The sequence below is a fragment of the Macaca nemestrina genome, chromosome 18 (assembly GCF_043159975.1).
Source record: "Macaca nemestrina isolate mMacNem1 chromosome 18, mMacNem.hap1, whole genome shotgun sequence".
In the NCBI taxonomy this organism is placed as follows: Eukaryota; Metazoa; Chordata; class Mammalia; order Primates; family Cercopithecidae; genus Macaca; species Macaca nemestrina.
The window spans coordinates 76,507,486-76,533,892 of record NC_092142.1 but is presented as its reverse complement, the minus strand read 5'-3'; the positions used below and the strand labels follow the sequence as shown (position 1 = coordinate 76,533,892).

At 43.2% G+C, this 26,407-nt stretch overlaps 1 long non-coding RNA gene across 1 annotated transcript in view; it reads left to right on the top strand.

The window, feature by feature from the left end:
- LOC105491241 (uncharacterized) overlaps positions 1-26,407 on the top strand; it is a 131,406-nt gene that overhangs the window by 70,998 nt on the left and 34,001 nt on the right. Inside the window, exon 2 of the long non-coding RNA XR_011616191.1 lies at positions 20,491-20,681. This is a non-coding gene — a long non-coding RNA (uncharacterized lncRNA). The remainder of the gene's footprint in view (positions 1-20,490; positions 20,682-26,407) is intronic.

Below are 26,407 nucleotides of genomic sequence, written 5' to 3'. Positions count from 1 at the left end.
AGCCGCCTCACAAGAGTTTCTGATACCCACAGAAGCTTTAGGATCTCTGCCCTCATTGGAAAGGCTGTAAGCTTTAGATCCAGAACTGAATTTCATGCCCCATCAAACCCAAACCCTTACTAGATTTGTGATCTTTAAAAAGTTTTCCTGGGCTGCCTTCCTAAAACAGGTTCAACAATATTTGCCACCCTGGATCATTACAGAGACAAAATACCATTTTCTGAGTACCCGCTAAGTGTCAAGTATGTGGAAAGTACTTTTCATAGGTGATTTCAATGTGCATTCTTATAAAATTCCAAAGGAAGAGAATAATTTTACTTTTCATCACAGGGCTCTGCTGTGTGAACATTAAGCCCGTTCTATAGATTAAGAAACTGAGACTCATTAAGTCCCTCGTTCAAGGGTAATACAGGCCTATAGCTCCCTGTTCTATGGCTCACCCCAGGTTTTTTTGCTCTGCATTGAGCATTTTCACCTCTGATCTCTCCTCACCAGTAAATTGCCATGCTTGATTTCTACCCCCAACCTGGGCACTTATTCAGTATTAATGTGTAGAATTCTTTTCAAGGGTAATGCCAAGAAAAATCCAATCAAACGTCAACAAGAGGATCTCACCTGAGAAACCAAGGCCAGGTGGGAAATGAGTCAGCACAGCACAGTAGGTGGGAAATGAGTCAGCTAGAATCTTTTGCCATCTCTAGAAACAAAGACACTTAGACTGATCTGCAAGTGAAGTGATCTTGGCATGTGTTCTGTGCTGGGATGAGGGTGCAGGTCCCTTACAGTAACTCTCTTAATGATCCTCACTTCCACCCCAATTTACTTTTACCTAGCACCAGTGTGAGGCCTTTTGCCATCAACATAAATATCCTTTCAGCTTCCCCTTTTAATGCAGGAAATAACTGCTAGTAAGGGCGAAAGCCAAGACTGGCCCATGTCACACGAATTCCAGAACCTCTTTTTTCCTGGGCCAATTAGCTGAAAGGGTTTGGGGAGCTGATCACAATCACTCATTGGGATCTTTCAGGAAGCAGGGGCAGAAATGAATTGATGGAAGTGGGTAGCGCTTTCCTTATATTTTTGGCTTTACTTGAAAACTCTGTTCAGGAAATTGTGGGCATTCATTAATAAGCGCTGCCTTGACCCCTAAGTTCCATGGACTCACTGTGAAAACAGCTGATTGGTGAGATGGGAGGATGAGCTGAGTAATACAGGACACCATGATGTGAATCATAGAGGCCCAAGCTCTTGCACGTTGCACAGTGGTGGTTCCTCGCATGCTGGGACTGCTTCAGACTCTCTACCTCATGATGGGCAGGTGGGGGCGTTACACCTGGGAACCATGACTGGAAGTGGCTGTGTGGTGGTTATATGCAGGAAACTCTATCAACCCATTTCACAGGTGGGGAAATTCAGCCTTAGAAAGTCTGGAAATGTGTGCGAGATTACACAGTTGAGATTCATACCTCGAGTCATCTGATCTTTAAAGCAGTATTCTTTCCATTTTATCATCGATCATTGAATGCGGTCCTAGGAGTTTCCCCCCTCCCACCGCCCCCATGTAGAATTTCCTTTCTGCTCTGTTTTGTCGATATATCCAACATTTGGAAAATCAGTTGTATGTGGCCTGTGTGTTTCGCTGAAAGGTGACTTTATGTCTTAGGTCTCAGAAGCTTGGAGGGTGCTTGCTGTTTCAGAGTGGCAGAGACTAGACATTTTTATAGGGTTTTCTACTGACCAAGTCAGCTACTACTGGACTGAGAACAACTCAATATGGCCTTATTACTTGGCTTAGCTTAGAGTAAAATTCTTGTAGATGGTGAATGTGCTTTTAAATAATGCTAATGTTTACTCTTATTTCTTAGGGCCAGAAAAATAGACAAGATGAAGCCTCTAATCTAAGGATTAGGAGCAAGAAAATGCATTGAGTAGTGCCAGGCATGGTGGGTTACACCTGTAATCCAAGCTCTTTGGGAGGCCTAGGCAGGAGGATTGCCTGAGTAGGTGACAGTGAGCTATGATGGCGCCACTGCACTCCAGCCTATGAAACAGGGTGAGACTCTCTTAGGAAGAAAGAAGAAAAGGATTGACGTTTTTAGTAACCAAATAAGTTGCATTGTTTCCTTCTAAATTGCTCTTTGTTCTTCTTGGAAACACATTATTGCTTGTGCAGACTGCCAAGTACTATAAATGGTAGCAAATAAAATTATTGCCATTTAATAGACTCTAGGAATAACATGGGTGTCAGAGGTGTGCTGTTTTAACCACTGTCCACAAGGTGGCAACCTCTCCAAGGAAACTGAGACCAAAATCTACTTTTTAAGCAACTATTATTATTTAAATGCTTATTGGGCAATTCCAGCACCCTTGGCACTGTACTGAATACTTACTTACAAGATTTAGCTTCTGCCTTCGAGGAGCTTAGCAAATATCTGGTTTCAACAGTCTCTTGAATTAGACCATTTCTCAGCCTCCTCTTTCCGTCAGTCACTGTAAATCCTGGGTCTGTGTCTTTAAAAGACAGTAGGATGTAGAACAGAGAGAAGATAAATTTCATTGACTCCTACTGTGTGTCGGGTACTGAATAGGCACTTTGCATGTGTGGTCCTCACTAGAAACTGTGAGGGGCATGATGACTGTCCCATGTTACAGAATGGAAGTTGGATAGACATTTTAATATTGGAACTCTAATAGCACAGAGGTAGTCAATGGCAGAGGCAAATTACAAAACCGTAGTTATCTGCCCCTACAGTCTTTCCACTGGTCACTATGTCTCGCTGCAGGAAACTTGTGGAATACATTGTTCCCAAGAAGTGGTCCAAAAGAAGAAATAGCCACAAAATCCTTTCGATATTTGCCTTGACGTCATATCCCTAAGGAATGCTGAAGGAAGACTGATATTTTGAGCTATTCCTTGACTCTTTAAGAATGATGCCAATGGGGCCAGCCTGTTTTCCTGCAAACTTTCCTTTGAGAGAGGAATCATTGGATAACTCTCTGGTGCTTCAGCAGTAGATTGGCTGCAACTTTAGCATTTAGGCATTTGATTTTTCCTTGTTAATTTTATCTATTAGTCTATATATTATGTGTTCATATATGTGTGTGATACATACATATGTGTGTATATATGTGTGTGTGTATATATATATACACATGCACATGTAAGGGTGTGTGTGTGTGTGTGTGTGTATATATATATATATATGCTGTAGTAAATAGATACGTGGTATATAATAGACCACATATTTGATTTAGAAATCATTCCCATTGGAGTGTGAGCTCACTAAGAGTGGGATCTTGAATGTGTTTAAGATGCTTTACAGTCTGTTTGGGGCCTTTATGTTCCAATGGTAATTCTTTGAATTGTTTCTTATGCAAATATATCTACTGCATTAGTCAGGGTTCTGTGAGAAATAGAACCAATAGGATATCTCTAGCTATATAGGAAGAGATCTATGATGAGGGGAAAGCTCATGCAATTTTGAGGCTGAAAAGTCCCAGGATGTGCCATCTACAAGCTGGAGACCAAAGAAAGCTGGTGATGTAGTTCCAGTCCAAGCTCAGAAGGCTTGAGAACAAGAAGAGCTAATGGCATATGTCCCAGTTCAAGTCTGAAGGTCAAGAACCAGGAGTGCCAGTGTATGAGGGCAGGAAAATATGGTTGTCAACCTCAAGCACAGAGAGAAAATTCACGTTTCCTCTGCATTTTTGTTCCATTCAGGCCCTTAAAGGATTGGATGTTGGCCACCTCCATTGGTAAAGGCAGCTCTTTTTTTTTTTTTTTTTCCCAGATAGGGTCTTGCTCTGTCACTCAGCTGGAGTGCAGCGGTGCAATCATAGCTCACTGCAGCCTTGATTTCCTGGGCTCAAGTGATCCACGTGCCTCAACCTCCTGAGTAGCTGGAACTACAGGCATGTACCACCACATTTGGCTAAGTTTTTAAATTTTTTTTTTTAGAGATGTGTCTTGCTATGTTGCCCAAACTCCTGGGTTTAAGTAATCCTCTCACCTTAGCCTCTCCAGCAGCTGAGATTACAGACCTGAACCACTGCACCAAGTGAAAGCAGCTCTTTTTAATTCAGTCTACAGATTTAAAGGTTAATTTTCTAGAAACACCCTCATAGACCATCACAAATAATGTGTTACTAGCTACGTAGGCATCCCCTAGCCCAATCAAACTGACACATAAAATTAGCTATCCTGGCTGGGCATGATGGCTGTAATCTCAATACTTTGGGAGGCCATCATGGAAGGACTGCTTGAGCCCAGGAGTTTAAGACCAGCCTGGGCAACAAAGTAAGACCCCATGTCTTAACAACAACAACAAATTAGCCAGGCATGGTAGTTCCAGCTACTCAGGAGGCTGAAGTAGGAGGATTGTTTGAGCCCAGGAGATTGAGGCTGCAGTGAGTCATGGTCACAGCACTGCACTCCAGCCTGTCCTGTCTGGGTGACAGGATTAGATATTGGCATATATATGTGTGTGTGTGTGTGTGTGTGTGTGTATGTGTGTGTGTGTGTGTATGCTTATATATATGTTCATTGTAGATATTGGTGCATACGTACACACACACGCACACACACACACACACCATCCCATCTACCCTTTCTTGCTTTCACATTTGAAAATGCTGCTGTAGCAGTGAATGAAAGTTTGGAGTTAATGAAACTGAGATGACCCCGGAACAGACCCTGGAATGAGGATACAGGTAGAAGAAGAGACTCCCAGGGAAGAGCAGGAAGTAGGGAGGCAGGGCAGGACTGGGGAAGATGCCAAAGGAGATAGCAAGTTTGGGCAAAGTCCTCCAGGGGGATCTTCAACCTAATCCCATCAGAAGACTTAGGAGGGCAAAGCTACACCTTCGAATCTAGGGCAAGGGAGATGGGGATTTCTTCCTACTGCACCTTGCAGTCATTTGTTAAGAGCCAGGAGGAGGGGAGGGACATAGGGACATACATTCCAAAGAACTTGTGGCTTCCCAGGCTTGTGAGCAAAGTCGGCTTCATTTGCCTGAGATGAGAATCTGGTAAGAGCTCCTGTTGCTGGCTGTTTTAAGTAAAAGCACACAGAAGCCAGGGCTGTACACATGCAGCACAAAGATACTCCGGAGGGTCTGGGTGGGGTGTCAACACTGTGCCTCACACCTAGTAGGTTCTTGGAATTGAAACTTTTATGTTGATGGTTTTAAGTCATTACTAATGCCTGTGACTTGTGGTATTTTGCAGCTAGACTTCAGCTCTTAGAACAACTTAGCAAGTCACTCAATCATACCTGAAATAATGAATTCTAACCCATTTCTTTTCTGACCTGCAGTGATTTGCTAAAGATTCAAAATCCCGGGAGGGACTGTTGAATTTGCTGAAGTTAACATGCTTTCTCCCTGTCTGGCTTCAGCTGCCCAACTGAGATTGGAGTTATCAGGATTTGCCATCAGACAATGCCTGCCCCTGTGCAAGAGCCATCTAGCCCAAAAGGAAGGAGGATGGATGGTGAGCTGCCAGTAATGACAAACTCCCACTAAAGTTCATAGATACGAAGCAAACGAGACCCTTTGGCCCACTTTGAGCCAAGTCCAGACCTCATTGTGGGGGAAATGCATGAGCCCGGGAGTTTGATCTGAGATACTAGTTGGATGTCAACTTTCCAAATCACTAGTGGCCTCTAGGATTAGAAGCTTCCATCTCTACCTTTCAGAAACCCCTTTGGGTCTTTCGATGTTGGCCAGGTTGAGGTTTGGCAGCACATTTCTGGGGAGCCAGACCAGAATTGTAGTGTTGAAAAGCATACATTTCCACGGTTCAGGAAAGGATAGGTAAGATCATGGAGGGGCAGGATACTTTAAATAAATTTAAATAAATTTCCAGGGTGAAAACTTCCGAAGGCAGCTGCTGGTCATGTTGGGATCCCAAAACACCTGGGAAGAGCAGACCTTAGTGTATTTACCTGGCAAGCAGAGGCAGCTCTTCCAGTTTCCCAGTCCGCTCTGCATTCCCTGTAGGAAACATTCACATTCCCTGGGATACCACAGAGGCGTTGGTGCCACTTGAGGAGGGATGATTACATCCCTTTGTTCTCATTTCGGCATCTCCCTCAGCTCAGGGCATATACTTGTCTTAAATTGTTTAAAGCTACAAGGAACCTCCCATTGTGTGATGATAGCTCTGCACATGTGCAGACAGTTGGGGAAGAATTGTGTGCTGGAACATCCTGGGCCTTTTTTCTGAGCCTGTCTTGGACTGGCCACTCAGCAGCTCTCACTAGGCTGTCTTAAAACATGCTGATTGCCCCCAATTTATAAGCTGATGCTGTGGTAGCCGAGGAGGCAGCTGTAAACTTCACGGAATGATTAGAGAATCAAACGTGGTATGTAAACTTGAGGTCTCTGACATTTTTTTCCTCATTTGGGAAAGAGATAGCCAAGATTCTAGTAAAACTTGAGATTTTGAAGAGTCTTTAAAGGAGGCAGTACTAAATAGAGGTTAAAGGAATTAACAGAGGGCTTGAAGCACTCAGGGAACATTCGTGGTGGAAAGCCATTCACTCCCAGACCTGTAGGACCCTCGAGGGCTGCAGCCACAATAGGGAGGATGCTTATGAATACCCTTGAAAGGCTTCTGAGAAGAAATGATGCTGCAACTGAAATGTGTAGCTTCATGGGAGTGAACTGCGCACAGAGGAGATAGTGAACCTAAGGGAGAGTGATGTTGCAATGGCTGAGAGCTTAGAAAGAGTTTGCAGCGTTTGGTGGCAGAGCAGAGAGCGCTCAGGGGGAGTTGATGCTGGAGGGCAAGAAAGGAGTAGCCCTGTTACAATGGAACAGGAGTTTTGTTTTCCTCCCATGGCAGTGAGAAACCATTGAAGGGTTTTAAGCAAGAGAGTAATAACGTTCCTTTGCTGATCTCAGATGTTGTTGCCCTCCAATGGCAGGAGCCACTGTGCTTACCACTCCTTCAGGGTCTGCCTTGAGGGTTGTTTCCTTGTCACTGGCAGCAGCTAACTGGCTCTTCAAGCAAGGGTGCTCTTGACTCCCATATGCTCCAATGGGGTGACCTTTACTCCCCAGCCATCTTCTCCTTGGGCAGATCCATTGCCCATGATGCTCATAACCTCACCACTGTTAGCACATCCCAAGAGGATGCTTCTGGCCCATCTAGATAACTCTCTTTTCTCCTGTAGGAGAGCCTGCTCCTCCGGGCTCCAGAGAGCTGTGTGTCCTGGGTGACCTTCTTCGTTCATGAAGTCTTGTTTCAGGCTGGGTATTACTCCTGCAGAAATATCTGATTATTCCACAGTGGAATGTCTGTGCTTACTACAGGAACTGTGTAAAGCATTTATATAAATAATTCTACTCGGTTCTTACAATGACACTATCTTGAGTCGACTATTATACTCCTTTTCCAGTTGAACATGCTGGGAAAGTTTAAATAAACTTCTTAAGTGCAAGGGCCTGGAGCTACTACATGGCAGAGCAGGATTCAAACCCAGGTCCAAATCCTAAGCTCTTGAGCAGCCGGCTGGATCATCTCATCCAGAGATTGATGCCAAGGCTCAAGCCTCCTTACATCATGTACAATTAGCACCCTCAGGGCCATTCCTAACTCCACAGTGGTCAAATCCTTCAGCCCCCCTGTGGCCAGAGCTCCGGGTTCGGAGTACCATGAGGATAGCACCGTTAACAATCACCTCCAGCTCTCTGGGGTCACAACTGTCATTTCCTGTCAAAGAATTGGAAGTTTGAGTCCTAGAAACAATGGGACCTCCAGCTTGGAACTATTCACCTACATTCAAGGTGATAATCTGTCAGGGTCAAGAGCAAGAAGAAAAGGGAAAATCAGAGGAATTAGCAAATTGATGTTTTAGGTCCAATTGGAGGTAAGCCATCCTTTGTGAATTATTAAGTTTACATCACTTAGATCACTTTACAGGCAAGCAGCTCGGTATTAGAAATTGCCAGTGTTTATTTGCACAGATGCAGTGGAGAAAAATATATTTCTACAGGGTCATGTTAGCCCAGCTGATGAACTGATAAGGGAAGCTGCACCGTCTGCTCACTGCCAAGCCTCTGAGTACATTTGGGATCACTGTTAACCACATTTATGACAATATACGAGAAAATGGAACATTTTGGTTTTTCCCCCATTGAAACTCTGTATTTATATCTTAAACGAAGCATGGACCCTCTTTTCTGGACTGGATGTTCCATGTATGTCCCCATACCTTCAGTCTATATTTACTTCCCAGAACACTTGCCAATTTGAGTTGTTTACGTCTCTGGAGACACTGGGCTTACATCATGCTGTACGATATCCCAACTGATGAGGCATGTTTGCGAGGCGTCCTTCGCAAATGAGCAAAGAGGAAGTATTAGCAAATGTGTGACTAAGATGCTGAGAAGCAATTAGCCCAAATGTGAATTTCATCAGAAATAGATTTCAGAGCCATTATTTACACATTCTTTGAAAACAATCCAGTCCCTAAGGAATCCATGCAGCCCCTCTTGTGTTTAAACTTCAGTGTCTGTATCTGTGTGGGGTGGGCAAGGTAGTGATGGGTTAAGTCCTGGATAGTACCATGGAATGCTTCTCACTGAGTTTGGCCAAGAATGAATTATGTCGCATGGGGGACCTGGGTGTTCTCATCCTGACCTCTTCTTCCTGGCTGTGTGACCTTGGCCAATTTTCTGTCCTCTCTGAGCCTCCTTTAGTATATAAAATGACAATAATCTCCAGAATCAGCACTATTTGACCACTGCAAACGTGACAGGTGCCACCTATTGTGCCTGGACTTGATGCAAAAATGTGGTCCATGCACTTAGGGAACACACTGTCAATTGGAGGTACCACTAGGTATCATCAACCAGTGAGCAAGAAAACGAAGAGATAGTTTGAATATATCTTCATAAACAGGGTGCATAGGAAGGAAAGGAAAGCCGGCCCATGACCCTGAGGGATAAAGGAAGAATCAAGTGATAAACATAGAAATCATAGGTAAGAAAGTGCTTTATAACATTTCTCGACATCTAAATGTTTAAATTTGGATTATTCCTGTTTTTAAGGACATACTGGTCAGGATAGACTATGTTATGGTGCAATAACGAGTGCCACACAATTCAATGGCTTTACATAATAAAAGCTTGATTTTTTTTTTTTCCCTGATTCTAAATGTCCAGTTGGTTGGCAAGATTATTGGTGATGGGGCAGGGGTCTCTGTCCATTGCAGTCACTTAGAGACCCAGCATTTGATGAAGGCTCCATATCAGCACAGGCATCTATGATGTTCATGGCAGGTGGTAAAGCTGTGCGCCGGCTCTTATAGCTTCTGTCTGGAGGGCACATTATCACTTCCAATCACGTTTCATTGGCCAAAACAATTTGCATGCCTAACTTCAAAAAGGTCAGAGTGGGGTGATCCCATCACATGCCTGGAAAGTGGAAGAAGACGAAAAATTTTTGTACAGCTGCAATGTCATGGGATTCTTCTCTCTTTTCTCTCCTTTCTCTTCTTTCTCTCTCTCCTTCCTTCCTCCCTCCCTCCCTCCCTCCCTCCCTCCCTCCCTCCCTCCCTCCCTCCCTCCCTCCCTCCCTCCCTCCCTCCCTTCCTTCCTTCCTTCCTTCCTTCCTTCCTTCCTTCCTTCCTTCCTTCCTTCCTTCCTTCTTTTGATGGAGCCTTTACTCTGTTGCTCAGGCTGGAGTGCAGTGGCATAATCTCAGCTCACTGCAACCTCCGACCCCCAGGTTCAAGCGATTCTCCTGCATCGGCCTCCAGAGTAGCTGGGATTACAGGTGCATGCCACCACACCTGGCTAATTTTTATATTTTTAGTAGACATGAAGTTTTACCATGTTGGCCAGACTGGTCTTGAACTCCTGACCTCAAGTGACCTGCCAGCCTCAGCCTCCGAAAGTGTTGGGATTACAGGCATGAGCCATTGTGTCTGACCTAATGTCTTCTTCCTGTATTTTCAGTAGAAATACTGCCTGCCTGCTAGAGAATCAAAGTGAACATTTCTTTGTGTGAAATCATGCAGTATCATAATAATAAATCCTACTTAGAACTCAATAATCCCATCCCCAGGTGTGTGTGTGTGTGTGTGTGTGTGTGTGTGTGTGTATACACACACATGTTCATTCTAGCAGATCTATGAGAGAATTTCTCTGGGATATATATACACATATGTATGGGTATAAATATATGTACATATATATGGGTATACATATATGTGTATATATATATCCAGAGAAATTCTTTCATAGATCTGCTAGAATGAACAACAAAACCCTATTTGTTTTAGCAAGGAATTGGTGTCTCTCATTTCCCCGGAGACAGAAAGCTAGGCTGAATCAGGAGGATCACTTGGGCTCAGGAGTTCGAGACCAGCCTGAGCACATAACAAGACTCTACTTAAAAAAAACCCTATATATATGTTTTTTTTGTTTTGACCTCCAGAACCGGAAGATAACATACTTGGATTGTGTAAGCCACTAAATTTGTAGCAATTTGTTATAGCAGCAATAGGTAATGAACACCAGTGCAATGCATTATTCTCTATCAACTCATTAGACACACAGTGGACACACAATATGGAATACTATGATGGGCAGAATAATTCTTTGTCTCTTCCCAGCATTATACACACACACACAATGTCCACATTCTAATTTCTGGAGCCTATGAATGTGTTACCTTACATGGAAAAAGGGGGATGATTTAGGTCACAGATGGAAGTAAGGTGGCTAATAGGCTGATTTTAAAATAGATTATTTGGATTATTCTTGTAGGCCAATGTATCCAGGGTCCTTAAATGTGGAAGAAGGAGACAGAAAAATCAGTGTCAGAGTGATTTGGCATGAGAAAGACTTGGCCTGCCATTCCTAGCTTTGAAGATGGAGGAGGGGGTCACAAGCCAAGAAATGTGGGAGGCCTTTAGAAGCCAGAAAAGGCAAAGAAATAGATTTTTTCCTAGAGCCATAGAGTTTGCAGAACAGAAGATTTCCTCCTAGAGAGGAATGAAGCTCTGCTAATGTCTTGACTTTAGCCCTTAGTGAGATGCATTTAGTGAAACTTTTGATTTAGTGAGATGCTTTCAGACTTCTGACCTGGAGAGTTGGAAGGTGATTCGTTTGTATTGTGCAAGTCATGAAGTTTGTGGCAATTTGTTACAGCAGCAATCAGAAATGGATATAAATACTATGCAGCATTCTCTATTAACTCATTAAACACATACAGCAGGCTGTAGAGATTGTATACAAATTCTAATTAAGAGGCTGGGCATGGTGGCTCACGTCTGTAATCCCAGCACTTTGGGAGGCCAAGGCAGGTGATCACCTGAGGTCAGGAGTTGAAGACCAGCCTGGCCAACAAGGTGAAACCCTATCTCTACTAAGAAATACAAAAATTAGGTGGGCCTGGTGGTGGGCGCCTGTAATCCCAGCTACTCGGGAGGCTGAGGCAAGGAAAATTGTTTGAGCCTGGGAGGCAGAGGTTGCCGTGGGCTGTGATCATGCCACTGCACTCCAGCCTGGGCAATGGAGCGAGATTCCGTCTCAAATAAATAAATAAATAGAAAAAAGAAAAGAAACAGGATACCATTTTGAACACAAAATCTTATATGTAAATTTAACACACATGCACATACATATACATCCAGCACATAATTTATAATACTACAAGGATATTTAAGGATACATACTGAAAATTGTATGGTAGGGTTTATGGGGTAGAAAATGGGAGTAGAAATTAGAGATAAAAGGAAGCGGTGGGGGGAAGCTAAAGATCTTGCATGGACCAAGAAGGAAAGTAGGTTAAACTGAGTGTGATTCATCAACTTACTTTTCTATTTAAGGTACCGATGGTTGAGCTCTAGGGCTTTTTAAGACACTGTGAATCTCAATTATTTATATGACTTGAAAGGGCGGTTTGAATTAGTGAAAAGTCTTTGGAATACCAAAAAATAAAAAGAAAAAATTTCTTTGTGAATGTGTACCCCTTTGCTAGGCATAAATCCATGAGTTGGGGGACAATGTCTTGCTTCCACCATTATGGCTCCAGCACCTGGTGTGGTGCCTGACACATGGGAGGTGCCCTGGAAATAACTGCACGGTGGTGAAATGAGAGACTGAGTGATCAAATGAGACTGGACTAGCGAGTGAGTGAATGTTCAGACTCAAGACAAAACTAAGAAGTGGAGTTGTTGATTGCCGGATACTTTTGATCAATTTATCAATTCATGCAAACCCTCACCAAGCACCTACACTGTGCCTGACATGAAGTTATGCGTTGTTGGGGATTTAAAAAAATCGGTGAATGTACACTCTGCTCTGTGTACATTCTGTTACCTGTCTTCAAGGGTGGTTTAAAATGTAAATAGGAAACATCTTTCACACAGGAAATGACATGGATGAAAGCCTCAGAATAAGAGCAAAAGGATCAATGATAAAGTCAGGGGGACAAAGAACGTTCTAGAAGTTATGTACAGTACTTCGCTGTACCAGCTCCTTAAAGTGCTCACGTGGAGTGTTTGAATTAATTTTAAACTTAAGGAAACCCCCTCCGTGTGGCCCGCCTGAGTTTGCCAGAGCAAAGTGACATGGGGAAACAGAGGGCACTTCAGTGACAGGGAGAGGAAGGAAGGGGGGAATGACGACTTGTGTGGCAGGGGAAAGGTAGGTTGCCTTGGAGGAAAACCAGCAGCTGTTCCCTGCCCCTCCCCGGCCCTGGCCTGCAAAGCCCTGCCGCTGAGTCAGGGATGGCCGATGCTTGGGCCGCTGGGCCATTTCTGCTTCACCTCTTCACCAGTTGGCCTTTGTCAGGCAGCTCTGATGAGCCTGGCTGCCTGGTACGTTTTCCTCTTGGAAAGAATGGGGGGAAGTTGACCTGCTTGCCGATAAGGAGGCAGATCTGCTTCCTCGGCCACAGCCCTTGGCAGGTCCCCTCCAGGATTTCCCTGGGCTGTCTGAGCACCGTGGGGAGATGAGAGGTCAGGCGTGGGCTGGGTGGAAAACTCTGAAATCTCCACAGTAACCAGGGTCACTGAAGGGAGAAAAAAGCCCTCTGGTGATTAGCCAAGATCTCTACTCTTCGTTAGTCATCTGGACTTAGACACTCTTTCCATCTGGGGAAAACTATGTTACTGTCAAAGAGACTCACTTGCTCATTTCTTCATCTTGCATCTCCTGAGCACCTTGGAAATCCAGGAATTCTTTATGTTAGGCTGGTGTAAGGTTTTGAAATAGGCAAACAGACAAGCAACCCCCTCAGCCCCTGCCAAAAATAAAAAATGAAACAACAACAACAACAAAAAACCCAAAAATTAAAACACCTGCCCTCTTTGGTTTTTCCACTTACTAAAATGGACTTGCCTTTTAAATCCTCTGGTCTTCATTTTCTACCTCTTCCTCCTGAGCACTCTGCATTTTCATTACTTTAAATTAAAAGTCCTTCACTAGAGTGGTTTTGATGCCCCAGGGGAAATTTGGCAATGCCTGGATTCATTTTTGGTTCTTAAAACTGGGAAGTGTAACTGGTTTCGAGTGGGTGGAGGCAGGGAGGATGGTAAGCGTCATACAATGCATTGGAAGGCTCCCGCAACAAAGAGCTGTCCAGCCCGAAATACCAATAGTACGGAGGTTGAGAGGCCCTGCTCTAAATCTTGCTAATTTCTGCATCACCCTTCCTGATCCCATCCACTTCTATCTCCATTTATCCTAGTTTCTCTTCAAGACCCCAGATTCCATTTTATTCCTGCTTGATTCTGGCAGTTTACCCTGGTGGCGTGAGGCATATTGAGTTTAAAGACGGGGTGAGCCATCCAAGAGGAAATTAATAGAAAATGATAGAAACAATAGTGATGATAATGGCCATGGTATTAGCTCTCTCTTATTGGAAGTACATAATGTATTATTCTAGTTAACCATCAAATCTATGACACCAATACCATTACTGTACCTTTTTTTTTTTTTTTAACACATACCCTGCCTCCACATGGAACACTTTGAGTTGACTAACCATTTACTGACTCAATTTGGATAAACCTTAAGCTGAAATAAGACATTTTCTATGCCTTTAGGAAGCAGTTCCAGTGTCTCTGATAAGTTTTTCTTTCTCTCTCTTTTTTTTTTTTTAATTTTACTTTAAGTTCTGGGATACGTGTGCAGAACATGCAGGTTAGTTGCATAGGTATACATGTGCCATGGTGGTTTACTGCACCCATCAACCTGTCATCTAGGTTTTAAGCCCTGCATGCATTAGGTATTTGTCCTAATGCTCTCCCCGGCTTGCCCCACAGCCCCCGACTGGCCCCGGTGTGTGATGTTCCCTTCCCCGTGTCCATGTATTCTCATTGTTCAGCTCCCACTTATGAATGAGAACATGTGGTGTTTGGTTTTCTGTTCCTGTGTTCGTTTGCTGAGAATGATGGTTTCCAGCTTCATCCGTGTCCCTGCAAAGGACATAAACTCATTCTTTTTTATGGCTGCACAGTATTCCATGGTGTATATATGCCACATTTTCTTTATCCAGTCTATCATTGTACCCTTTTTACCAATGAAACTAAAGCTTGGAGAAAGTAAAGCTTACTTCGTCGAGGTTATAGAGATGTGGAGGTAGATTTTAAATCCATGCTTAGTCAAACTTCTCAGCTTGTTCTGTTGTACATTAGGACTTTCTAAGACACTGTGAATCTCAATTATTTGCATGACTTGAAAGGGCAGTTTGAATTAGTGAAAAGTCTTTGGAATACCAAAAAAGGATAACAGTTTTCTTTATGAATGTGTGCCACTCTACTAGGTGTAAATTCATGAATAGTTTGTTCTGCTGACCCTGCCTACCTCTTGTACTTTGTTATTTTGTTTTCGAGACGGAGTCTTGCTTTGTCGCCTAGGCTGGAATGCAGTGGTGAAATTCTGGCTCACTGCAATATCCACCTCCCAGGCTCAAGCAATTCCCCTGTTGCAGCCTCTCAAATAGCTGGGTCTACAGGGGCACACCACCATGTCTGGCTAATTACTGTGTTTTTCGTAGAGGTGAGGTTTCACTATGTTGCCCAGGCTAGTCTCAAACTCCTGGGCTCAAGCAGTCCTCCCACCTCGGCCTCCCAAAGTGTTGGAATTACAGGCATGAGTCACCAAGCCCAGCCTTTTAAATTTTATTTTGTTTTTTTAACTAACAAATTGACATTTTCTACCTTGTTTCCTGTTACCTAGAAAGACGTCACTCCTAGTTCTGTCTCAATCTTGACTAGCCTTCAAAGTTGGAGGCATTTCTTTTCCTGGAGCCGCCTCCATCTCCTGCAGTCTTCGCTGGTTACTTCTTTCTCTGTTCCCCTCCAGTAGATGCACAGTCATGGCTTGAGAGTCTTAAAGCCAGAGGGGACTTTGATGTCATTGGCAAGGAGATTACACAGGAGTGCATGTCCAAGTCTTCAGCCTTTGGGAATAAATTTCCCTGGGGCCCCTCCAGGGAATGTATTGAATCAGATTCTGACAGTAGGGCCTGGGTAAGTGTGTGCTTTAAAAGTTGTATGAGGGCCGGGTGTGGTGGCTGATGCCTGTAATCCCAGCACTTTGGGAGGCTGAAGAGGGTAGAACACTTGAGCTCAGGAGTTCAAGACCAGCCCGGCCAACGTGGCAAAAACCCATCTCTACTAAAAATACAAAAATTAGCCGGGCTTGGTGGCTCACGCCTGTAGTCCCAGCTACTTGGGAGACTGAGGTGGGAGAATAATTTGAACCCAGGAGGTGGAGGTTGTAGTGAGCAAGACTGTCTCAAAAAAAAAAAAAAAAAAAAGTTGTATAATTGGGAACTAAATGATAAGAACACATGGATACATAGGGAACAACACACACTGAGGCTGGGTGGAGGGTGACAGGAGGGAGAGAATCAGGAAGTATAACTAATGGGTACTAGGTTTAATACATGGGTGATGAAATAATCTGTACAACAAACCACCAAGATACAAGTTTACCTATGTAACAAACCTGTTCATGTACTCCTGAACTTAAAGTGAAAGTTAAATGAAAAAGTGGTATGAGTGATGCTGAAGTACATGACCCTGACCTACTAATTAGCAGATGGGGAAACTGAGGCTCTGAGAGGAGAAGTGAGCTGGGACCAGCACCTTGGTTTCCTGATGGTCATTCCAGATCTCCATTCCCAGTGTGAGGCTGCTTAATTTTGGTGTCTCTCACCTAACTCTAGATTTAGGAGAAGCTAAATAAATATTTCCCGGCTGAGTGATACACACACACACACACACACACACACACACACACACACACAGAAAATGCTTAAACAAAAACATTTTTGTAATGTTTGTCTTCTTTTTGCCTTCTCCTATTCCAGTCTTTCAGTTTTAACATAATTTCAGGTAATGATATTTCATTCTTAGTTTCTCATTTTAAATGTCATTCTCCTCATTTTCTCCTGAAATTAAAGCAATGTATTTCTCTTGCCATTACCGAAAAATGTTTACTTTCAGCCCTTTTGAAATCTTTCAAGTTCCTGAAGCTAATCGGAATGCAATAACAATGAGTAGCATTCATTGATTGTCTTCTATGTGTCAGGAATTGTGTGTTCCTATTTTACGTGCGCAATTTCTGATGTATGAAACAACACTGCAAAACAGGCTTTTTATATTAATAAAAATGAGACTCAGGGGGCTGAAATAATTTTCCTTAAGTCACTAGAGCTAGTAAATGCCAGTGACAGGCTTTAGCTCTGATGACAAAGCCTGTGGTTATTGCACACTGGTTCTCAGTATAATACCAAATGCACATAATTTAAATCATACCGATGACTACCCCCTTTCTTCTTTATGTTTTGATTCCAACTGTAGTTTTAATATTGGTCGTAAATGCTCTGAATAATGTTTGTCTTTTGAAAGAAGATATATGTATCAGCAAGAGAGTAGCTGGGAAAATATATACCAATCTGGGTCTTTCAAACAGAGACAATGCAATATTGGGAAATGGCCACATGGATGATGGGAGAGCTGAGAACCTAAAAAGAAGATGAGGTAACCCAGAGCTGAGTAGCAGCTCTACCATCCCTACGTGGGGAAAAATAATAGGAATAGGTGTAGTCGTCAGAGTTTGGAAGCCAGGGCAGCAAGCCAGAGCTGTGATGGAGCTTCTGCAGGAAGCAGAGAGAGAGAGAGAGAGAGAGAGAGAGAGAGAAAGAGAGAGAATGAATACCTTGGCTTCTCACTTTACTGTTTCCATCTTCTGTGTGCCTCTCATTGTCAAGTCCATCCAGAAGCCAGAAAGCAATGGAACATGGGAAATGTGGCTTCCTGGAATACAGAGGCAGGCAGAAAATGATGGAGAATGGATATAACAGAAAAGAGGTGAATGACCAAGTAGGAAAGAACAGCTAAGCCTTCCTGTGATCCCCCAGCTAATACAAGCAAATAGAAACTACTGCAGTCTTTGGAGTTAGGCAGACTCCAATTTGAGTGTCTTGACATTTCTGTAGATGTCACTTGAGCTCTTTCAGCCCTGATGACTTCATCTTTAATAAAAGACTAGAAATATTTCCTATGCCACAAAATTAAGATGAAAAAGGTGTAAAGTGAAAAGACCAGCGTTTAACACACAAAATAGAAAAACTTTTTATTTTATTGCATTCTTAAAAATCTGTAAAATTACAGTTCGATCACACTGTATTCATGGTGACTGGATGTTGCAGCGTGTCATGGCAGATAGCAGATAATGGTAAGTTCTGTTCTCTTCCTCTGTAGGCAAGGGCAAAATACCTTTTCAATTAGAGATTCAAGTCTTATTCAAGAAGTTGTTCAGTTTGTTTCCCCAGTGTTTTCTGCTACTTCCTCTCCCAACACACACACACACACACACACACACACACACACACACACACACACACACACACTCTCTCTCTCTCTCTCTCTCTTTCTCTCTCTCTTTCTCTCTCTCTCTCTCTCTCATAGATACAGACTTTTCTATTTAAATCCTGGTAGTTGTTGAATTCTGTAACATTTTTTGATACCTGAGTTCTTTCACTGAGACCTTGAGTTGCCTTCTTTTTGGAGGTTAAGGGAAGTCAAAATTCAAGCTCACAAAGAAAGGGACTTCCAAACACTGTAATTCAAGCTCTCATTCTGTCTGCCCCGGAGAGACACAGACAGTCTGACCTACTGGTGAGGTTACCCGAAGTGTGAGTTTCCCGAGGATGTGTGCGTTCTTGTCCAAGAACAATATTCTCCCTGGTGACCCCCGTGTATGATAAAGATGGAAATAATTCATTAGCGCTTGAGCAGACGTTCTTGGGACAGCTGAGGCAACCAGGGGCATTTCAAATTCAACTTGGTTCCCACAGAAAGACTCAGCAAGGCTGTCTTTCCAGGCTTCTTGGTTAAAAGCTGTCTTTTGAACAGAGATGCTCTGCCTCTCTCGGGAAAAGCTGAGATGTTGATTCTGAAAAGTGACAAGTAAAGAAAATAGGCAGCCTATTAACATTTGAGTTAATTGAGGCTCATAAAAATCAAATGATGTGCCACATCACATAGTAGAAAAGTCCTCAGAAATGGGACTCAGATTGCCAGTAAATAGCTGAACCTAGATTTGAATGCACATTTGAGCCATTCACTCGTTTATTAATTCAAGAAATATTTAGTGTATACTCTGTGCCAACCTATTTTAGGTTCTGGGGATGTAACAGTGAATAAAAAAGAGAAAAATCCCATGTTTGTGGAACTTAGTAAGGAAAGACAATGCACAAGATAGACAGTTGAAGATAGTTACTTGACAGCTTTGATGTTTTCAAGTGTTAAGGAATAAAACCGGAGCAGACAGGGAAGGGGGAAGCATCGTTGCAATTTGAGACATGATCTCATTGCCAGCGCGACATGAAGCATTGTAGTAAGTGAGCAGAGTGTGGCTCTTCACGGGAATGGCTTATCTGGTAGAGGGAACCTCAGGTATACAAGCCCTGAGCTGGGACCATGCCTGGTGAGACCAGTGGGGCGGGGTCATGCTGCTTTCCGAAAATGCCACATCGAAAAGAAAGCTACTGATATGTTGGCCATTCACTCAACAATATCTGCTCTGTGCCTGATGCTGCGGATGGAGGATGTTAAGAATCTTACATGCTGTGATACAGTTGGGGAAAATATCAGATTGGGAAGATGATGAATGATGTAACCAGTAGTTACTGGGAACCTGCCACAGTAGACACGGTATCAGAAAATACAGATGTTGGTACATACCAATGTGAACCTTGGTACAGCTGATACAGATGTTCTGGAGGCAATGATAGAAAAGAAACAAGGCACCTACCTCCCTATGCTTAGAGAAGCTTCCGGTTGAATTGGAGACACCAGTACATGTGTACAGATGTAATGTACAAATGCGTGAGCCAGTGATCCATAAGTAAAAGTGTGACAGGATATTTCGGTCTTTGCTCTTTTCCTTAGTCTCCCTCCTGGGCTTCAGCATATACCCCTTCCCCACTTCAGGATCTGGGCAAGGACCAAAGTAGTGAACAAGAAGAGGTGACCAAAGCAGAAATTAGAGATGGATGTGTTGAGCTTAGCTGGACTTAGAGTCATACAGAGATCTACTCTATCAGCAATGACTGGTGTTTTTATAGATATTTGACACTGAGATGAGTTAGGGCTCCATCCAGCACATACTTGCTAAGTGAGAATCCCATGCGTGTCAGCCTGTTGGCTGAATTCAAGAGCGTGGAGACTCCCATGACAATATTCCAGTGAAGGTGACTGCCTGAGCACTGTGATCAACCCCTTCAGCCTGAACTCCCTGCAGCGCCTCATGGTCTCTTTGTGTGGGATGGATTAGCCAACACTATGACTTGGTCTGTTTTCTTTTTTCTCCTTTAACTATATTATCTCTGCCACTTACAATATTAAGGGTATGTACAGTAAGGGAGTTAGTTAAAAAGGACTGCTAAGTACAAATAAACAGTAAGAATTGATAAAGACTAAAACAGGGATATAACATTGAATGAGAAAGAGAAAAATATTTTTCACCTCACACCTGTAATCCTAGCACTTTGGGAGGCTGAGATGGGTGGATTACGTGAGGTCAGAAGTTCAAGACCAGCCTGGCCAACACAGTGAAACCCCGTCTCTACTAAAAATACAAAAAATTAGCCAGGTGTGGTGATGCATGCATAGAGTCCCAGCTACTTGGGAGACTGAAGCATGAGAATTGCTTGAACCTGGGAGGCAGAGGTTGCAGTGAGCCGAGATCACACCACTGCACTCCAGCCTCCGTGATAAAGTGAGACTGTCTCAAAAGAAAAAAATAATAAAAAATGGTGTGTATGTCTAAGTTCACTTGGGAAAGCATCCTGAGGGTGGAAGTTTCTCAACTTGTCGTGCTTCCGGGTTGCCTTGGACTTACAAGTGTTACACTGCATGAAGCCTTTGTGAGGATTCACATTGCCATTTTGTTTCTATTCTTTTATTTTCTTCCTGGGATGTAAATGTATACTAACCCCTCCTGAACTCACAGGAATCCTGATCCATCTCCAGTTCCAAGAGGAAGGAAGAACCTGCTAGAAGAGAGGAAGCTGCCTGGAAGGTGAGATCCCATGGTGCCGGCCTGCTGGGAAGCAGAAGAGTGAGCCCAGTAGGATGGAGATGACGCTGGAGGTTTCCCATGGGCAGGAGTGCCGTAGAGCCCTGCACAAGCCTCTTTATCAAGTAAGTGGACCTTCCCATACCTTGGTGGTAGTTTGCCACTCATGGCTCTCACTGCAGCCTTCTCTGGAGAATTTCCTTCCACTCGTAAGAGCTGCCTCATCCAGGAAATTATGCTCAAAGCTGTGGGAAAGCCCACAGCTGATGCTGAAGGATGCAGAAGTTACCAAAGCGTGATCTCCTTAGGCGATGACTCAGCAGGGCAATTTATGCTCCAGAGGCTCCCAAGGACGAGGGCAAGGCTAGAACTTGTCTGGGACTGCGTCTGTGTTCAGCCCCTTCCCCTTTCTTTCCTGCTTTACTCCTTTTAGAGAGTCTTCCAGAAATAGACTCCCTCAAATGATAGGTGCTTGAATCCCAATCTCCGGGTGTGTTTAAAGGGAACCCAATGTAAGTCACCATCTGTATCAGGTTGTAGTGTAACAAATCACCCCACAACTTAGCAGATGAAAAATGATAGAAATTTATTATCTCACACGTTTGTTGGGGAGTCAGGACTTTGGACACAGCTTAGAATCTCATAAGGTTGCATTTAAGACCTCAGCCAGGGCTGCAGTCCTCTAAAGGTGTGACTGAGGTTAGTTGATCTGCTTCCAAATTGCTTCACTCTTGTCTGGTAAGTTGGTGCTGGCTGTTGGCTAGAGGCTGTGATTCCCTGCCTTACGGTCACCTTTCCATTGAGTTGTTTGCGTCTCTTCATGGAGTTGTAATTGCATCCCCCTGGAAGGAGTGACCTAACAGAGGACAGGTGAGAGGCTATGACACTTTCCATGACCTCACCTTGGAAGGTGTATACTGTCTCTTCTGCAATATCCTATTGATCACACAGATCAGCCCTGTTCATGGTTGGAGGGAACTACAGCAAGGCATGAATCCAGGAGCTGGGGAGGTTTGGGGGTGTCTTGGAGTCTGGCTACCATACCATCCAAGGAAGACTCAGTTTGAATTGTCATAGTTCCCATGATTTTGAACTGTTTGCCCCTTCTTTTGCCTTTCTATTAATAAATATTTTTTCAATAGTAAGTTTGGTGTTTTTTTCTTCTCTTTCCAAATTAGACATCTCAACTCCTAGCCTATGTAAATTGGAAACTGTTGGTCTTTACCAGAAAATAGCTTTCTCCATCACTACTAAAAGAACTAATGGCATGAACAAGGTATTGTCTTTTGATGGTTCTACAAATTTATCATCACTCTAAATGTCATCTTATCATGGCTTGTGTGCTGGCTGAGAATGATGGTGCTGTGCATATTAAACATGAAACCTTATTCTCCCCTCAGGCTGTTAGGTCCAGGAACATTCAGTGTAGGCAATATTGAGTGACTAAGGGATAAGTTGTGCAGGGCTGAGAAGTGGGAAACTTGGGCCAGGAGTTGTATTTGTGTCTTAGATATGTGTCCAGTGTACAGATACAGACGAATGCTGTTAATTTATTGCAAAATCGATATAATTCATTTTCACATTGCTTTATCATTTTCTTCAGGAATCTAAGGAAAAGGTTGTAAGAAAATCACATTATAAATCTGGTGTGGAGGTGGAGATAGTGTCTCTAGCATTGCTTTTTGGCATGAATTAGGAATTTTCAGCATATTCAGTACATGTGGGTTTGGTTTATATTGTGGGAGGCAATCTTTGATTTTCTCCCACTTTGCTCTCACAGCCCTTGTCTCTCATTTGATAGGAAGAGTCATTGAGAAGAAGTAGAGTGTAGCGTTTTGGTGTTAGGTAGGCCTGTGTTTAATCTCTTCTCCATTTACTTACTTGCTGTGGGATCTTGAGCATATAAACTAACCTCTCCAAGCCTCTGTTTTCTCATCTGTGAAAAGTCAGTACCTACTTCCCAGAGTAGTTTGAGGATTAAATGAGACTGTACCTGTGTCTGCACTGCCCAGCACAGTGCCCAGTCATGGGAATCACATGGTTAAGTAGAAGCTGCCACATGGATTATTCATCCTCCATCTTAGCTCCCTGCATCACTTCCTGTGGACCTGATAAAGATTGCTGCATATCAGGGTTGAGCAGAGCATTTCCAGGCCCCAGAACATTTTAACTTTCAACTTGGGACCTCTGTGTTTCAGAGCCACTGACGTTCTGGCACCAGCTCCTATTAGCTTTCAGGAATTCATTGTACTCTTTTCTCAACTCTGAGCTCAGAGATGCCATGTTACTAGAAATCAGTCATGCTGAGAATATTTACACCAGTGCAAGTGGCCATAGGGAAAGTATTTACACTATTATGACCCTACAGAGCAGGTCTCTCATTTAGAGCCAGTTATGTAAAATTTACCAGCACATCTCTTCCCAGGATGTTTCTTCAGGAAAGCAAGCTGAATTAGTGGAATGCTTTACTGTTTTTTTTCTTCCAAATTACTCTCTAACCATTGCTTTTCTTTTATTTTCCATTACGAACCACTTCAGTAGCTCATTATTTTTCCCCCAGCTTGCCATTCTCTTCCTGCCTATTTCTTTCCTTCATCGTGGTACCAGAGAAGTATCCCAAAAACATTAATTTCATCATACCTACTGATTCCTGCTCAGAATTCTTCCATAGCATTTTATTTGTGTTGATGGCATGTCTTTGATTTCTCACTAGAAGTGGGATTTTAAATATCCTGCTCTCCTCTCCGTACTTGGGAGACCCAATGTGTTTATTATATGGGAATTTACATGGAAGAAATATGTTTTTTCTTTTGTTTTTTTGGAGACGGAATCTCACTCTGTTGCCCAGGCTGGAGTGCAGTGGTGCAATTTCGGCTCACTGCAGCCTCCATATCCTGGGTTCAAGTGATTCTCCTGCCTCAGCTTCCCAAGTAGCTGGGATTACAGGCATGTGCCACCATGCCTGGCTAATTTTTAAAAATATTTTTAGTAGAAATGGAGTTTCCCCACTTTGGCCAGGTTGATCTCAAACTCCTGACCTCAGGTAATCCGCCCACCTCAGTCTCCCAAAGTGCTGGGATTACAGGCATGAGCCACCACGCCTGGCCGGAAAGATCATGGATTTTAACACACGGAAGAACTGGGTTGGAATCCTAGCTCTGCCTCCATTTAGCTAGCTGTTTGACCTTGAGATATTTACTTTCCATTGAGTTGCTATGTTAATATATGCACAGTTCTAGAAATAGTGACTGGCACACAGTAAGTGCTCAATAAATGCCAGGTCTTGCTATTGCTGTCCTTCCTCACTAATGCACGACTTCCTCTTCAGCCTGTCCAAGTTCTTCTTTGTTCCATTAAAGCATCATGCTCAACAGGATCTGATGCTATTTCCCAAATTCAGGGTGTCTTTTCCTCTCCCCTCCCCTCGGCAAATTCAACCCACCACTTACAATCAGAGTCTAGACCTCACCCCAAAAGTCCTGCTTAACTTTCTCAGGCCTTCTTTCCATCTTCCTATCTGCGAAAGAAACTCCAAGGTAGTCAAATTGGTGGGCCATGTTCCTTGTGGACCAACCCGGCATGGCCAGAGGGATATCATAGCTCCTGCCTTCCTGAAAAATACAAATTTGTATTGAAAGAGACTGAGTTCATCATAACACAGCACATAAAGTGCTGGGTTGAGGAAGAGCAAGGGCTAAGGGGGCAGAGAGGAGGGGCATCTAGTCCACAGTTGTGTGTTTCAGAGAAAGGAGTGACATATACATTGAGAGAACCAAGAAGTATGGATGTCATCCGGATGGAAGTAGGAAGAGGTGTGGTAGGAGTTGGATTGTTCCAGAAAGAAATAGTGCAAGTAGGAAGGCCAATGCTTAGAGCTGTCATCATGATATAGAGAAACTAAAGAGTTCTCCAGGAGCTGGAATGGAGTCTTGAGGCTGAGAAGATGGAAGAGAGTATGGGGAGTCTGGGTTATCCCAGGCTTTGGCTGCCACATTAAGAAGTTGAGTTGTTTCGTTTTGTTTGCTTTTAAGATGGTGTCTTGCTATGTTGCCCAGGCTAGTCTTGAACTCCTGGACTCAAGCTATCCTCCTACCTCCTCCCATGTAGCTGGAATTGCAGACACTTGCCACTGCACCTGGCTAAAAGTTAAAATGTTATCCTAAGAACCACAAGTGTTAAGCAGAAGCATGACCTGATTAGATTTCCATACTTACAGATTACTATTTCACTAAGTTTGCTTTTGTGTTACCCATCGTTACCTCCCTGACTAAAATGTCATTTTTCTGAGCCTCAATCTCTTCCTCTCTAAAACAGGGTAATAAGTTCATAATTTTTGCTGAGAATGCTGTATGAGATAATACATGGAAAAGCATATTATAAACCCTTAAAACTGTCTACACATTAGAGGGATCATTATTAATTTTGGATGCAGGGTGCGGACTCATGTATCCTGGTATCCCGGAAAAGTTGAGTTCACATCCTAGCATTCCCACTCCTTGGGAAAGTTGCTTAATTTTTAATTGCTGACATCATGATTTCCACTTTACAGATGAGCATTACATCTAATGCATAAGCCTCTGATGAAGATACGTTTATAGTGTGTAATTTGGGGGCACTAGTGTTTAATGAATGTTAAGTTCTACATACACACACATACGTGCATGCACACATACCACACATATCTGCTCTAATCTACTTTCTATACATAAGGACAAAACACATATCTCCATCTTAAAAAGTAAAAACAGAGAATGACTTGCATAGAGCACATTAGAGTAAATTTTGTGATAATATTGAAATAGATGGTGGAATAGTATTGTCTCTCCCACTGTGTTTAACATTGAACCAAGTAAGTCAAAGCTCCTGTCCTCAATTTCCCTCACCTCCAACACAGACACAGACACAGACACACACACACACACACACACACACACACACACACACACTCTCGATATAAGTCTCGATGTACTGGTGTTTGGAATAATGGTTCCTAAACATAAAGTTTTACTCTCCTTAATGTGCACGCCTCTTCTGAAAGCAAACAGAGGTTCAGCATACCCTGTATCCTCAGTCCTTTGATCATCTACAACCTTGGATAATTTCAGGTAACAATAAGATACACTCTGGCTGGGTGTGATGGCTCATGCCTGTAATCTCAGCACTTTGGGAGGCCAAGGCAGGTGGATCACCTGAGGTCAAGAGTTCAAGACCAGCCTGGCCAAAATGGTGAAACCCTGTCTCCACCAAAAATACAAAAATCAGCCAGGCCTGGTGGTGGGAGCCTGTTATCCTAGATACTCCAGAGGTTGAGGCAGGAGAATCGCCTGAACCCAGGAGGTGGAGGTTGTGGTGAGCCGAGATTGTGCCACTACACTACAGCCTGGGAGACAGAGTGAGACTCCATCTCAAAAACAAACAAACAAACAAAAAACCACTCTGATGTTTCAGAGTGAAGTGGGTTGCAAAATGTTGTTCAAGTTTTCCTAGGACTCAGGGAACTACTAGTCACTTTAAAGCTTCCTTCCTTATTGCGTAGGGGTTTTCCACTGAATTACACATATGATCTGGCACACGTATTGTAAAATTCATGGCTTTCATTTTCTGGGACCAGATAAGCCAAGAGCACAAGAAATTAATTAAAAACAACTGGCTGGAATCATTACTCTTCCCACATCTAATTCTAGGAGCAGCTTAGCGTATTAATCCTCATTTTTTCATTAATGTAATTTGGGAGTAAGATGACCCTCTCCTTATTGGTCAGGTATCATAAAGAAATGGTGGCAGAAAGCTTCAGTCATGGATTTCTTCAGTACCTGAGACCTCCCAGGGTCATTGGAAATATTGGCAGCTG